Raw genomic sequence first — 15,382 nt, 5'->3', positions numbered from 1 at the left:
TTATATTCTGGAAGGATAAAAAAGACACAACGAACTAACACTGAATGACGTGGGATTCTCATTATGTGCAAAGCAAAATACCAAACAAACACAAAAAAGTCGCCGGCTCCCTGTTTCTCCATTAGGCATTCATTTATGTATATCTTTCCCTACCAGTGGCACCAATGCTACCGTTATTGCCCCCATTTACTATCTCATTTATGTAGTGTACCCAAAGGACCGAACCGTAGTTTTGGTAGAGCGGAATTCTGGTACTACCGCCATCATCATACAGACGACAGTCAGCTGGACTAGTGCTGAGGAGCTGCGAGGAGAATATCGAGCCGCTACTGGTCCAGTGCACATTCGAGCTGAGGGAAGCGGTAGCTTTTACGCCGGTTAAGTATCGAGAGAACACAATCGCGCGGAGGAAAGGCGATCAGTCCGCGGTCCGGTGCCCCAGTAAGGACTGCTAAGTGCTGCACAAGAGGCGGGCAGCCGGCCGCATTCAGCGCAGGGCGGGGGGCGCGGGCCTCCGCAAACACGGCCGCCTTTGGCGCCGGCAGCGGTGCGTCCGCGCGGAAACTCGCCGCCGGTGGTCCTCTTTCAGCGGCTGCGCCAAGTTGTGATGTCCAGGCACGCGTGCTGCGCCCTGTGTGCGCGGCCGTGCGGCGTGTTGTGTCGTGTCACGGGTCATCGCACTCTCCCACTCTGCGCTACACACGTTGCGCTCCCGTTCGGTGTACTTAAGAGGATGTGGCCTGACAGGTGCTTCAGAGAAATTCAGCGCGGGTCTCGGATGCTACGCTTCTATAGCCGGGTTCCTCTCCTCGTATTAAGGATCATATCATTGTATATGGCTGCAACTACCTATACGATAGCGGCCTGGTGGCTCGGTAGTAGCGATTTAGAAGTACTAGATATTATGACAAAATCCATTGCTCATTTCATGAAAAATACACTGTCGGAAAAAAAATTAGTACCTCCTTGTAGAGGACTCCAGTTCACTCAAGATTTAATGGTGCATCACTGTATATGGAGTATATGAAAGGATTACACTTACAAATCGGTAGTACAAGCGGTACTGAGGTACCACGTATCGATCCATGCTGACACACTCATTAGTACGTGGTGGAGCCTCCACAGGCGTCAGTGCTGGTGCTAACTCTGGGATCCAATCGATCGTACAGATGGCGTATACTGTCCTGGTATACGTTATGCCCCACCTGTTGGACCATCACGTAAAATTCTGTAAGAGTTGTTGGCTGACGAGTCGTACGAGTCACATCTTGTCCCATCATCCTCCCACGTGATCGATTGGAGACAAGTTCGGAGATCGCGCTGGCTAGGGAAGTTGCTGCACCTCTTGCAGAGCACGTTGAGTTTCATTGGCAGTGTGTGGGCGAGCATTATCCTCATGACATTCATGATGCGAGAACAGCAAAAGAATGACTCTAACAACATTTTGCTCGTACCGAGCGATGATTGGCGTCCCCTCCACGAACACCACAGGTGAACGAGAGTTGTAGCTTATCCCACCCCAGATCGTAAGGCCTGGAGTGGGGACATTGTGTCTTGGACGAATTCACCCTACGAGGCAGCGCTCACCATTTGTATGCTCGTACGTGCAAACGACCATCACTTGCATGTAGGCAGACTCTCTCTCTTATCTGTTCTCCGGTAGTTTTCCATCTGCGGCTGCTGCCCTTACAATGCAACCCTGGCGGGCGTCTGTGCTGCGTGGACGTCCAGAACCTCGTCTACGAGTGTCAAAATGTTCACGTGACCACTAATACCAGTATCGTTGCTCATCTGGCGCAGCACGTCCAACTTGCGTGGCAATTCTCCAGAAGGACCATCCCGCCACTCGGAAGGGCACAATTTGACCCCTTTCAAACTCATTCTTTCAGACTCACTTAATTGGCTGTAGGAAGAACGAGTGCGGTTCCGTGCCACAGTTGCCTGCGGGCTTCCCACATTTGCACTACACTGTCTTCTGGCTTTACTATTCCCTATTAACGGGTAGACACAGATGGCGCTCTGGTGGCTATGCCATTACGCCAGCTGTTGGCGTACGACGCTGAAACGATTATCAGTACGTGAACTATCCCCCAGGCGGCATATGCCATCATCGGATCAAAATCGACGTCGTCTTTCCAGGCGAAATAATTTTGTTTCTGGCAGTGTATGTTCTATGATCGGAAGTTATTTAATTAAAGAAACAGCACAGTAGAACCATCAATCGACTACGATCTAAAAGTAGGGCTGTAAAAGTAGTGACTAAATTTTGTAGCATCTGCATTCGATACTGTCGCGTTCTTTACTTTCGTTGTGACACATAACAACACAGACTGTTACGTTGTCAAATACCAATGATGTGCGTATGTACAAAAAAAAAAAAAAAAGAGATTATCGCATCACAGCATAATCGAAGAAGATTTAGTGCTTTTTTGGTAAAAAAAAAGAAATAAATACATACAGCTGGTTACTGGCAAACTGTACATATAACGTGATATCGAGAAAAAGAAAGAGGCAAGTCTGATTGAATACTGGTTTCACATTAGTAGGGAACATTACAAATTACAGAAATACAACGGAAACGTCGCAATATTCTTGATAGTAATTATGCCGTATTAGCAAATTATAAAGCAAATACAGCACAAAATGAAAAAGAAGAATCACCGTCGAAAGGAAACGATACAAATTTGAATATGTTACAAATGAATCATGGTTATAGACTCCCTCCTCATAAATAACAAACAAGACACATAATAAGTACAAGTACTTCCAAAATTTCGTTACTGAAAAATTTTTCATGTAGTGAGTTTATTTTTTGTTGTTGTAAAGTAATTATGTGACATATTTTACTTGTGAAATTAAATTTCGTGGAAGAAGGTAGTAAAGTACTAATTGAGAGAAAGGTCACAGCTTCGATCCCTGGTCGGTACTAGGATGTTTAGTGTAATCAGTTTTTTCACCTCTACCAGTGTCTGTTAATGTGAAAAATGCAAGTTGCATCATGTTTCGGAGTGCACTTTAAGCTCTGAATCATCACATAACTAACTGGATGAGGCAGTTGAAAGACCAAAGGAAGGCAACGTGATACCACCTCTACCTAGTCAACCGATGTGGTGCGCAATTCAATCTTTGCCGTGGTTTTAGCTTTGCCGTTTTTTACTTATACGATCTTCTATCTTTTTCCAGGCTTCAGATTTATTTACAGAAGCCAGTGACTGTACGCACGTAATAAGACTTTTTAAGTTTTCGTGGTAGGAGTTCAGAGTCATATAGAACCGAAAGATATTACCGTCGTCTACTATTCTTAAAAATATTTGTTCATGAAATGTGCTATTGGAATTTTGGTAATTTTCGTGTGCTTCAGCGCTTGTCAGAATTTTTAAAAATACCTTTAGGTATGTGATATTTAGATACTCCTATATATTAGCTACATGTCTTTATTGCACACTGTACTTATTCCTACATAAACTGAAATTGTACTTGTGGATTTCATGAACAAATAATTTCAACAGTCATAGTCGACTGTGATGTCTTTCAAGGGATGTAAGACTTATAAATTACAGCAGGGAACTTTTATTGCGTTTTTGTTACCAAGTGCAATAAGCCAATGCAAGAGTTCTGATCAAAATCCGTACGTACTGTCTACAAAAATTAAATAACGTTGTTATTCCAAGGAACATTACTCGCCTGTAGTCCCTGAAAATTCTCAACCATTGACACTGGTGGACGATAATTATTTGTACTTAGTATCCCGACATCGAAACTTGTTTGATACGACACATCACGATTTCCTTTGTTGTGCCTATCTCATCATTTCAGATTTGCCAAAAATAGCCGACAGATACGACAAAGCAACTGGAACCAACACGCTACAGCGAAACTAATTATATTGGTACTGCTGTTGATAATTCTGACAGCAATCGAAAACCTACTATTTGCTGGTACACAGTTGTGTCCCATTTCAATTCGTCTCGCCAGTACTTGAACAAGACAATCATGATGGAAGGGCTCTAGGCTGTCTGAACACAAATACATTGTTTCTCCTTCGGTTAAGACTTGTTAGCTGACATAGCAAGCTACAGTCTGATAAAGATTTCACAGGTCTGTTGGCCAAGTCCACATAACGTATTTTGCTGTGGTAACAGCTATACATAATAAAAATGTTTCGCCCTTAAATGCACTACGAACAAATTGAAATGCAATACTAAAGAAACAAACATTTTTACTAACTGGTGCTCCGCAGCTACTAGGTGGACAGCTTTTCTTTTACGGTCCACTTCAGTCATTTAGCACATCTTCAAGTACACTGTACTGATGTTTATACCTGAAGATGGTCTGAAAGATCCAAACTGGTCGTAAAGGAAAAGCAGTTGATTCTGGGGCCGCTTGTATATCTACACGTTAACAGTTTAGTAAAGAAGCAGAAATACTGTGCTGGCGTTGTATCTCAAATACGTGTCCAGGTTTTCACAGGGATGTGTTACTTTTGTCATTTTGTGGCATGGAAATGTTTCATAGTGACTGTCTGAAATATTAACGCTCTGGTTTCAATTTTTCAGTGATTGCGCAGCGTATGAGTGGCTGTAACTGAACTTTGTCTTAAGTTACGATGTTTGGTTAAATGTAAAACTTGTTGTATCTTATCCTTAGCTTTGTCAGGTTTCCAGAACGTTTGACTTTTGGTCACTAATACCTCATTCAGTCCGTGTTAACTAATTTAAAAGGCGAGTTATTCTGTACATTATGGAACTACTAAGCGTGCAACACTTTTCGTGATGGCGAAGTTAAATCAGATGAAGTAGGGATCCAAACCAGTTATTGCCAAGGTACGTGAGGGTAATTTGTAGATAACGAAACCAAGACGGAGAAATGGTTAAATCCCTAGTGTTTCTTCTGCTTATTATTTTAGATGTGTAAAAATTTTTCTTTTACATTTCGCTGGCTGTGTAGCCTACTCCATGAAGTGAAAAAGAAGAAGGAGAACATTCTGTCCTGTTTTGTCACAAGATGATATTGTCCCACATGTTTTACGTATTTATCAAGGCCCCGTTGGTGAAAAATCTGGCTCCGAAGCTAGTCAGTAATCTCCCTTCAGTTACGATACTGAAGATCTATGATAGAAAATTTGTGGTGGAAACGGGGTTTAACTGATTTTTAAAATCGATGTTGAAAGTTCGTTCAATGCAAATATATTTAGGGTAACTGTAGCACTTAGTTGACAACCTTCCTTCTTGAGAGAGTATGTAGCTTTTTCTATAAATGGCCTACGTAAGTAGAAATCAGTAACATCAAGATTTTCAGTACTAAAATGTTACTATTAGGGGAAATGGTTGTACCTGGAAGATAGTGTACCCAGGAATTCATGATATTTCCGAATCAGTGGGTCAATCTAGTGACCTAGTTTGGAATCACATGAAGGAATGCGCATTAGAAACCACAATAAGCAGTTCCCGGCATTTCTACTGTTTTTGTTGCTGTGAGACTCGAGTTTGTGATTTGTGCAGCGATTGTAAATATTAAAAGTCCTACATATTTAAGTTCTACATAATAACCGCATGACAGCAATTTGTAAGACATGCTAATTCCTCAGTTACAGAGCTTTATGGTGAGTAAAATACATCATATGTTTAAAACTAGTTAAATAACGTCTTGAGAGTTATGCAGTATTTCGTTGGTCGTGTACCACCATCTTGTACGTTGAAACGGAGGTCTTCTACCATGAATCACATGATATTCGGAAATTAATTGAATTTCTTCAATGTCTTAACAGTTTTCAATTTCTTGAAAGTAGAAATTTGTATTAGTTGCCAGTAGCTTCTATTTCAACACATTTTTTACTTGTAACTGGCTTTTGATAATGCTGTCACTCAATCTGATTTCGCATACTGATAACTGATGCGTAGTACGTTAATAATGTAACACATAGATTATTAAACACAGTAATGACAAGGTTTTCTCGATTGCAGCGCTTAAATTAGTGTATAGTTTCTTTTCCTAGGTACGTGACCATGTTGTACCGTGAAACACTTTTTCGCATTTGGAAAACCCTCACTTACCCGAAGTAATTTTTGTAATTTCACAAAAATACTGCAGCGTGAAGTGAATGAAGTGAATGCTATCTTTTGAAAATGTAATAAGAAAGTACAGTATGTTAAACTTTTTTACTGGGCTGGCTAGAGGAGGAAATCTGAAAAGAGTTCAGAGGTACAAGACGCTTACTTTTAATGAAAAGAAAAAGAAAAACTAAATGAAGTTTTCCCCTAGAAAAACTGGCAAAAACATTTTTAAAATGCACTAAGAGAAGATTACATCGTGATGCTTGTATACCAGAAGATTGGTTCCTGACGAAAAAGAAGTTTATGTAGTTGTTCTAGCCTGACACTTCGGCTTTTCTTTTTTGTCCGGAAATGCTGGAGTCTTTCCCCCGACATGAAACACCTGTTTTGAACGCTACGATGCGGAGGGTATTTCACAGCAGAATTTCACATTGTGGAAGTGTGTCTACTGTCACTTCATCAGTAGCTCAAGCGTTTAAGTCAGGTGGACAACCCTGTTTTGAGGAATATCAAACTAGAAATGAAAGTATCATTACAAAGTAATATTGATTGTTTCTCACTACGGTTAAACATTAACTGAATATAGTTAAACATCATTCGAGTAATACTACCTCGAAAAATAGGAGCTGGTTCTCCAGTTTCTTTTTTTATGTCCAAGGTAGAGTGAATAAAACGAATATAACAGCAATTTATTCACTCTACCTTGGACATAAAAAAAAAAAAAAAACTGGAGAACCAGCTCCACCAGAACCACGTACCTAGGAAAAGAAACTATACACTAAAACGAATATAACAGCAATTCCCCCCCATGAACCATAGACCTTGCCGTTGGTGGGGAGGCTTGCGTGCCACAGCGATACAGATAGCCGTACCGTAGGTACAACAACAACGGAGGGGTATCTGTTGAGAGGCCAGACAAACGTGTGGTTCCTGAAGAGGGGCAGCAGCCTTTTCAGTAGCTGCAAGGGCAACAGTCTGGATGATTGACTGATCTGGCCTTGTAACAATAACCAAAACGGCCTTGCTGTGCTGGTACTGCGAACGGCTGAAAGCAAGGGGAAACTACGGCCGTAATTTTTCCCGAGGGCATGCAGCTTTACTGTATGATTAAATGATGATGGCGTCCTCTTGGGTAAAATATTCCGGAGGTAAAATAGTCCCCCATTCGGATCTCCGGGCGGGGACTACTCAAGAGGATGTCGTTATCAGGAGAAAGAAAACTGGCGTTCTACGGATCGGAGCGTGGAATGTCAGATCCCTTAATCGGGCAGGTAGGTTAGAAAATTTAAAAAGGGAAATGGATAGGTTAAAGTTAGATATAGTGGGAATTAGTGAAGTTCGGTGGCAGGAGGAACAAGACTTCTGGTCAGGTGACTACAGGGTTATAAACACAAAGTCAAATAGGGGTAATGCAGGAGTAGGTTTAATAATGAGTAGGAAAATAGGAATGCGGTTAAGCTACTACAAACAGCATGGTGAACGCATTATTGTGGCCAAGATAGATACGAAGCCCACACCTACTACAGTAGTACAAGTTTATATGCCAACTAGCTCTGCAGATGACGAAGAAATTGAAGAAATGTATGATGAAATAAAAGAAATAATTCAAATAGTGAAGGGAGACGAAAATTTAATAGTCATGGGTGACTGGAATTCGGTATTAGGAAAAGGGATAGGTGAATATGGATTGGGGCTAAGAAATGAAAGAGGAAGCCGCCTGGTAGAATTTTGCACAGAGCACAACTTAATCATAGCTAACACTTGGTTTAAGAATCATGATAGAAGGTTGTATACATGGAAGAACCCTGGAGATACTAAAAGGTATCAGATAGATTATATAATGGTAAGACAGAGATTTAGGAACCAGGTTTTAAATTGTAAGACATTTCCAGGGGCAGATGTGGACTCTGACCACAATTTATTGGTTATGACCTGCAGATTAAAACTGAAGAAACTGCAAAAAGGTGGGAATTTAAGGAGATGGGACCTGGATAAACTGAAAGAACCAGAGGTTGTACAGAGTTTCAGGGAGAGCATAAGAGAACAATTGACAGGAATGGGGAAAAGAAATACAGTAGAAGAAGAATGGGTAGCTTTGAGGGATGAAGTAGTGAAGGCAGCAGAGGATCAAGTAGGTAAAAAGACGAAGGCTAGTAGAAATCCTTGGGTAACAGAAGAAATATTGAATTTAATTGATGAAAGGAGAAAATATAAAAATGCAATAAATGAAGCAGGCAAAAAGGAATACAAACGTCTCAAAAATGAGATCGACAGGAAGTGCAAAATGGCTAAGCAGGGATGGCTAGAGGACAAATGTAAGGATGTAGAGGCTTATCTCACTAGGGGTAAGATAGATACTGCCTACAGGAAAATTAGAGAGACCTTTGGAGATAAGAGAACCACTTGTATGAATATCAAGAGCTCGGATGGAAACGCAGTTCTAAGCAAAGAAGGGAAAGCGGAAAGGTGGAAGGAGTATATAGAGGGTCTATACAAGGGCGATGTACTTGAGCGCAATATTATGGAAATGGAAGAGGATGTAGATGAAGATGAAATGGGAGATACGATACTGCGTGAAGAGTTTGACAGAGCACTGAAAGACCTGAGCCGAAACAAGGCCCTCGGAGTAGACAACATTCCATTGGAACTACTGACGGCCTTGGGAGAGCCAGTCCTGACAAAACTCTACCATCTGGTGAGCAAGATGTATGGAACAGGCGAAATACCCTCAGACTTCAAGAAGAATATAATAATTCCAATCCCAAAGAAAGCAGGTGTTGACAGATGTGAAAATTACCGAACAATCAGTTTAATAAGCCACAGCTGCAAAATACTAACACGTATTCTTTACAGACGAATGGAAAAACTAGTAGAAGCCGACCTCGGGGAAGATCAGTTTGGATTCCGTAGAAATACTGGAACACGTGAGGCAATACTGACCTTACGACTTATCTTAGAGGAAAGATTAAGGAAAGGCAAACCTACGTTTCTAGCATTTGTAGACTTAGAGAAAGCTTTTGACAATGTTGACTGGAATACTCTCTTTCAAATTCTAAAGGTGGCAGGGGTAAAATACAGGGAGCGAAAGGCTATTTACAATTTGTACAGAAACCAGATGGCAGTTATAAGAGTCGAGGGACATGAAAGGGAAGCAGTTGTTGGGAAGGGAGTAAGACAGGGTTGTAGCCTCTCCCCGATGTTATTCAATCTGTATATTGAGCAAGCAGTAAAGGAAACAAAAGAAAAATTCGGTGTAGGTATTAAAATCCATGGAGAAGAAATAAAAACTTTGAGATTCGCCGATGACATTGTAATTCTGTCAGGACAGCAAAGGACTTGGAAGAGCAGTTGAATGGAATGGATAGTGTCTTGAAAGGAAGATATAAGATGAATATCAACAAAAGCAAAACGAGGATAATGGAATGTAGTCGAATTAAGTCGGGTGACGCTGAGGGAATTAGATTAGGAAATGAGATACTTAAAGTAGTAAAGGAGTTTTGCTATTTGGGGAGCAAAATAACTGAAGATGGTCGAAGTAGAGAGGATATAAAATGTAGACTGGCAATGGCAAGGAAAGCGTTTCTGAAGAAGAGAAATTTGTTAACATCGAGTATAGATTTAAGTGTCAGGAAGTATTTGTATGGAGTGTAGCCATGTATGGAAGTGAAACACGGACGGTAAACAGTTTGGACAAGAAGAGAATAGAAGCTTTCGAAATGTGGTGCTACAGAAGAATGCTGAAGATTAGATTGGTAGATCACATAACTAATGAGGAAGTATTGAATAGGATTGGGGAGAAGAGAAGTTTGTGGCACAACTTGACCAGAAGAAGGGATCGGCTGGTAGGACATGTTCTGAGGCATCAAGGGATCACCAATTTAGTATTGGAGGGCAGCGTGGAGGGTAAAAATCGTAGGGGGAGACCAAGAGATGAATACACTAAGCAGATTCAGAAGGATGTAGGTTGCAGTAGGTACTGGGAGATGAAGAAGCTTGCACAGGATAGAGTAGCATGGAGAGCTGCATCAAACCAGTCTCAGGACTGAAGACCACAACAACAACAACAGCAGTTATGTTCCACTGGTATCGCATTGATGTCTTGTAGCTGACAAACCTAAGCCCATTTTACCTTTGTTATTTAACACGTTCTCCAGGAAAATTTTACTCTAAATACAGTGAAGCAGCCGTTAATCGTTTACTGAGTCGGCTACTTAACATGTAACACTGCCTTACGCAGCACCCCTCTTTTCGAATTACTGTCGAGAGCTCATGGTTCTCATGGAATGACAAACTTCGCATGAAATACACGCAACTGCTCTGCCATAAAATCTTGCAGGAACCATAAAACTTTCCTGTGCTTGGTTGCTGTTCTTTGTATACCCCGCTTTCATCTATGGCTATAAACAGACGTTAATTTAATTCTTCTTCGGACTTGAATAGACGTCTTGTGAAAGGATTTATTTCAATAAAAGCGCTGTTGGTGGTATTACTTACTGCTTTGGAAATTTCATGGCCCAGGACGACAAAAGTATCAAGAATTTCATGAAGATTTTTTTGTGTTTCGAACATGAGATTATAACTAGTTATTTCATATCCAATTTACAACTGCACGTCGATTGTCTGCTCATGTACAAGTAATTTTTTATCCTCTTTCATATGAAAGCCATTAATGCGTTACCACAGATGGTGTAAGACAGCTGAATAACATCACTGATGGAAACGAGATGCAGTGGAAAACTTTGTTGAACGAGCGAAGGTTCGTATAACTCTCAAAGTAGTGTGCTGTATAGACCGACAAGAGATCGGTAAGAAGGCAGTGTATGGACGTGACTGAGATTAAGTACGCTTTACTGTATGTAATCATTTCTTTCAATAAAAACGAAAAGTTTCATTCTGTCTTATTAAGTGAAAGACAACGAAATATTTCACTTAACCGGGTATGTTTTGATTTATTGGCAGGTGATCGTAAACTGTACATGCTACGTAAATGTAAACATTATTTGTATTTAACGCCGATCCGACAAAGGATTCTTTATGGACGCGACATTCAATTTGTAGTGGCTGGAAACATACAAGGAACCGCCGAACGTCATGGTGTTTAGAGTGCAGTGTTTTGTTATAGCTTTTCCCAAACTATTTCCTTTGTGGAGTTCTCAAGAAATAACTAATTTGTTACCTCAACGATGCGTTGCATGTCATTTATGGTTGTTGAGCACGCTGGGAAACTTGTAGGTAAACTTTCATTATATTTACTAGGACTGCTGAAATTATTCGAGTGTAAATATGACTAAAAATTATCAAGGAACCGCAATGTTCTACGAAACATATTTAGTGATGCACTGTTGGATCATCGAGCAACACCGGTCTTTGAACCCGACGTCTCAATCGTTATATTATGTTACTAACTATTCAGCAGTGAATGTAGTATCTCTTCTTCCGAAAAGGATGAGAGTGTGATAATTTTGTGTCTGTCTTTTTGTGGCCAGCTGTCTTCCTCTGAGCTGTTGAGGACACTGACTGCCCCCCAAGTGAATCTCCGCTTTAAAGAGAGTTCATTAATTCTGTCTCGGAATCAGGCGTATAAAATCATGCAAAGACACAATAACTGTTATTCTGAGAAGGATACAAATGATGGGAGATGTTCCGCATGATACGCTAATGGTGGCGCGCCTAGTCGGACGCTATCTGATCCCAGAGTGTCAACTCCCAATACTTAAAGGTCTTCAGACGCTCGTTCATAGCGGAACTGCGGTCCACGCCCGTCTTTAAGATCTTACTGATACTGCATTCGGAACCTCCGTCCTCTTAAGATTTAACCTGCGGGATGACGTCACAGCGAATGAATTTCAATAGTTCATTAGCGCACGCTACGAGAAATTGTTTGATCGCGCAGTTTCAAATCAGCGACGGAGTTATTTTGCAGTGCACTGTGATTCTGTTTATCACACAAATAATTAATGTCTGAGATGGGCTTGATACTTCGTGGCAGAAGCCATTCCATCCTAGAAAATATATAATAGCAGTGTTCGCTTCCTGCACAAAGTCTGTTTTCGATCGAAAATCGATTCGTATCACACACACACACAGACACACAGACACACGAAATATTCGTATCACACACACACTCTCTCACACACACACACTCTCTCTCTCTCACACACACACACACACACACACACACACACACACACACTCACACATAGGCGCACACACACACTCACACATAGGCGCGCACACACACACACACACACACACACACACACACACACACACACACACACACACACGAAATAAGCATAAAATTATACCTGTCAGTTAGCTGCCATCCTCATATTTCATAGATTCCTGAATTTTTAGCTCACTGTAGTAGCTTCCAGCTAAAGTGATTTCCACAAAGCAAACATCTCACAGGGCAATTCAGTATTCCGACATTACTGAGTTCTCCATTAATTAACGCTTCAGTTTTTCCACGAAATCAGAACTTCCTACTATGTAGATAATTGTACCTCCTTGTTATATTCTCAGTTAAAAGAAAACATTCTTTGGGCATTTCAAAAGGATTTTTTGTTGTTTTCACTAATGTACCAGGCTGTCTTTTTTTAAGCTCTAAGAAGATGCAGGAAGTAGTGTAACGCACAATACTATACAAAGTACCATTATTGTATGATCCTAAAATATTCGTAAATCACCGAAAACTGGGCAATGTATAAGACAGAATTATTTCCATCGACTTAGTAACGAACGGCGCACAAATTAAGTTTTGCAGCAATTTAGATGTTTTAACTGTATGCGTAGCTCAGAGTAAAACTTTTCACGTAATACGAAAGCTGTGTGGTTCTTCTTAATTGATATTTCCAGTCGTTTGATGTTCAGAATTTTAAAAAATCAGTATGCGTTTCTTTCTCACTAAAAGTTTCCCCGGTAAATATCGAGTTCTGCATGTGTTGTACTTTTCCTAACAAAGTTTATTTGCATCAAACATGCTTTTCAACAATTCAAAAAAATGGCTCTGAGCACTATGGGACTTAACATCTGAGGTCATCAGCACCTAACTAACCTAAGAACATCACACACATCCATGCCCGAAGCAGGATTCGAACTTGCGACCGTAGCGGTCGCGCGGTTCCAGACTGAAGCACCTAGTACCGCTCCGCCACACCGGCCGACTTCAACAGTTCAGTGTATTACAGAATGAGCTGAAATTTTTATCGATCTGATTTAATGTTCGAAGCATATGAATTTTTTCGAAAGGTGAATGTACTGTGTGAATAGTGTATGGAGAACATTTGTGATACATCATAAACAGACTGAGATACCGGAAAAATATTTTAGGTAAGTGATAACAACGAAATAGAGCGAATATTTTCCATCTCAGTAACGATCCGATCTGCCCAGATACAGGAGCATTTATTTTTCTCGAAATAAAAGCGAGGTACTCTAACTTTTTCCGAAGAGAAAGATAGACATATGATGGGTCACAGACTAAGCATTAGAGCTTGTACGATCATGCCAGAATTTCCGTATTCCAAAATTATTCATTTGGAGAAACCGCGAAGGAGCTTTTTCGTTATGAGTCCACATATTATGTGTCCTAGAATCGAGATCTGACTGTTTATTGTTGGAGAACGTTCATTTACAGGTTATGAGTGGCTGTAAGAAATGAGAACAGTATCTAATAAACACGGCGGCCTGAGAAACTGCAAAAATTAAACTGTGGGCACTAATGGAAAACAGAGAACTTGACAAACACCTGACATGTGCACTCTCTACCCTAGCACGTATCAGAGACTTTTCAGCTAACAATGGAGTAAGGTAGCGTTACACTGAATTTGCTTACACTTTTTAATAGTTACATGGTTGCCCCACTGAAGGAATGTAAGAAAAAAACAACAAACATTCTATTTTTTTCCTGTCGTATAGAGGACTACAGTTTTACATATCAGCAATATGTTTATGAATGAATATTTACGAATATGAATTTACAAACTCCACATAATCCGCCCAGGTAACCAAACATTCGTCATTATCCCGCAGAGGCTTATTTGCCAAGTATAATGGAAAGTTTTTGCTTCTAAGATAGGAGGAAGAGCAGCGTCGTTCGTAAATTTTTAATCTGTTTATCGATTCAGCTACTGTGGAGCTATTTTCTGTGCCACATGAATAAAAGAATATAATGAGAATCAGACATTACCAGATCACAAATACAGCACCGTGTAAACCATGAATTTACGTCCCATATTCATGGTGACTCATCGTAAATAATACTGCACGTGGTTACAACATTGCCATTACAGACAACAAACAGTCAAACTGAGCTTGCTGCGTATATTTCCATGCCGCTAACCTCTGCGTATATTTCCATGCCGCTAACCTCAATATGTGACATCAGTAGTAACTAGCGACCTCTTTTTATTGTCATTTGTACACTACATTTTAAAAAATATGTCACAAATAAAACTACAGTGGCATCCTTAAATACTAAAATACATTCAGTAGTCATGTAAAACCAGGAGGAAGAATCCACATACAGGTGGCATAAACTGATATACTAATATCATTTGTTTCTGTGTGAAACCTAAAATCTATACTAATATTAAAACAACATACGCGTTATACATATCGCACACTGACTGCATAATTATCTCTTCCAACTTAGCTTACATTACTAAAAGTCGTTGAAATTATGGACCAGTGTGACAAGCTCAAGGAATTACAACGTAAAAACCGACTTATAAAATCTTATAACTGTTTATTACAGAAACATATGTAACATAGTTTCGTCTTCATAATAAAACAAATATACGCTCTATTAGTGGCTTCTGGAAAATTAGCTTGGTTCGTGAGCTATGAATTTTGCTCTGAATGAGGCATAGCGCAGAACTACATATAGCCATAGGTTTTACGTGTCCTTTAGACCTCTGAACAATAAGGGGCCGGGAATCGATTCCCGGCTGGGTCGGGAATTTTCTCAGCTCAGGGACTGTGTGTTGTGTTGTTGATAATTTCATCATCATCAGTGGAAGGCAACGGGAAAACTCCACTGGAATCACTTTCCTAGACGCTCATGCGGTGCACCTCTCTGACGAGGCATCCCCCACGACAAGACCTGCCATAAGGCAGAACACAAAGTTGAGAAAGTAGACCTCTGAAAGCCCTTTATTAGTTAGTTGGCTTTCGGAAAGCTCCTAAAATTGGACGTTTCTCATTGTTACCTGTTCATTGAGCAAGGTGGCATGGTGTGACCTCTTTTGACAGAATATCTCCATTTCCCTCAGGAGCTCCCAAAATCTACCCTTATCCCATTTTCGCTTCTTTTATTATATAATTTC

The 15,382-nt window shown here is 40.5% G+C and overlaps 1 protein-coding gene across 1 annotated transcript in view; it reads left to right on the top strand.

The window, feature by feature from the left end:
• LOC126153682 (protein gooseberry-like) overlaps positions 1–15,382 on the top strand; it is a 225,567-nt gene that overhangs the window by 118,208 nt on the left and 91,977 nt on the right. The gene's annotated exons all lie outside the window — the stretch shown is intronic.

The sequence above is a fragment of the Schistocerca cancellata genome, chromosome 2, assembly GCF_023864275.1.
Source record: "Schistocerca cancellata isolate TAMUIC-IGC-003103 chromosome 2, iqSchCanc2.1, whole genome shotgun sequence".
Taxonomy (NCBI): Eukaryota; Metazoa; Arthropoda; class Insecta; order Orthoptera; family Acrididae; genus Schistocerca; species Schistocerca cancellata.
Note: the sequence above shows the minus strand (reverse complement) of the source record. Positions and strands in the feature narration are given on the sequence as shown.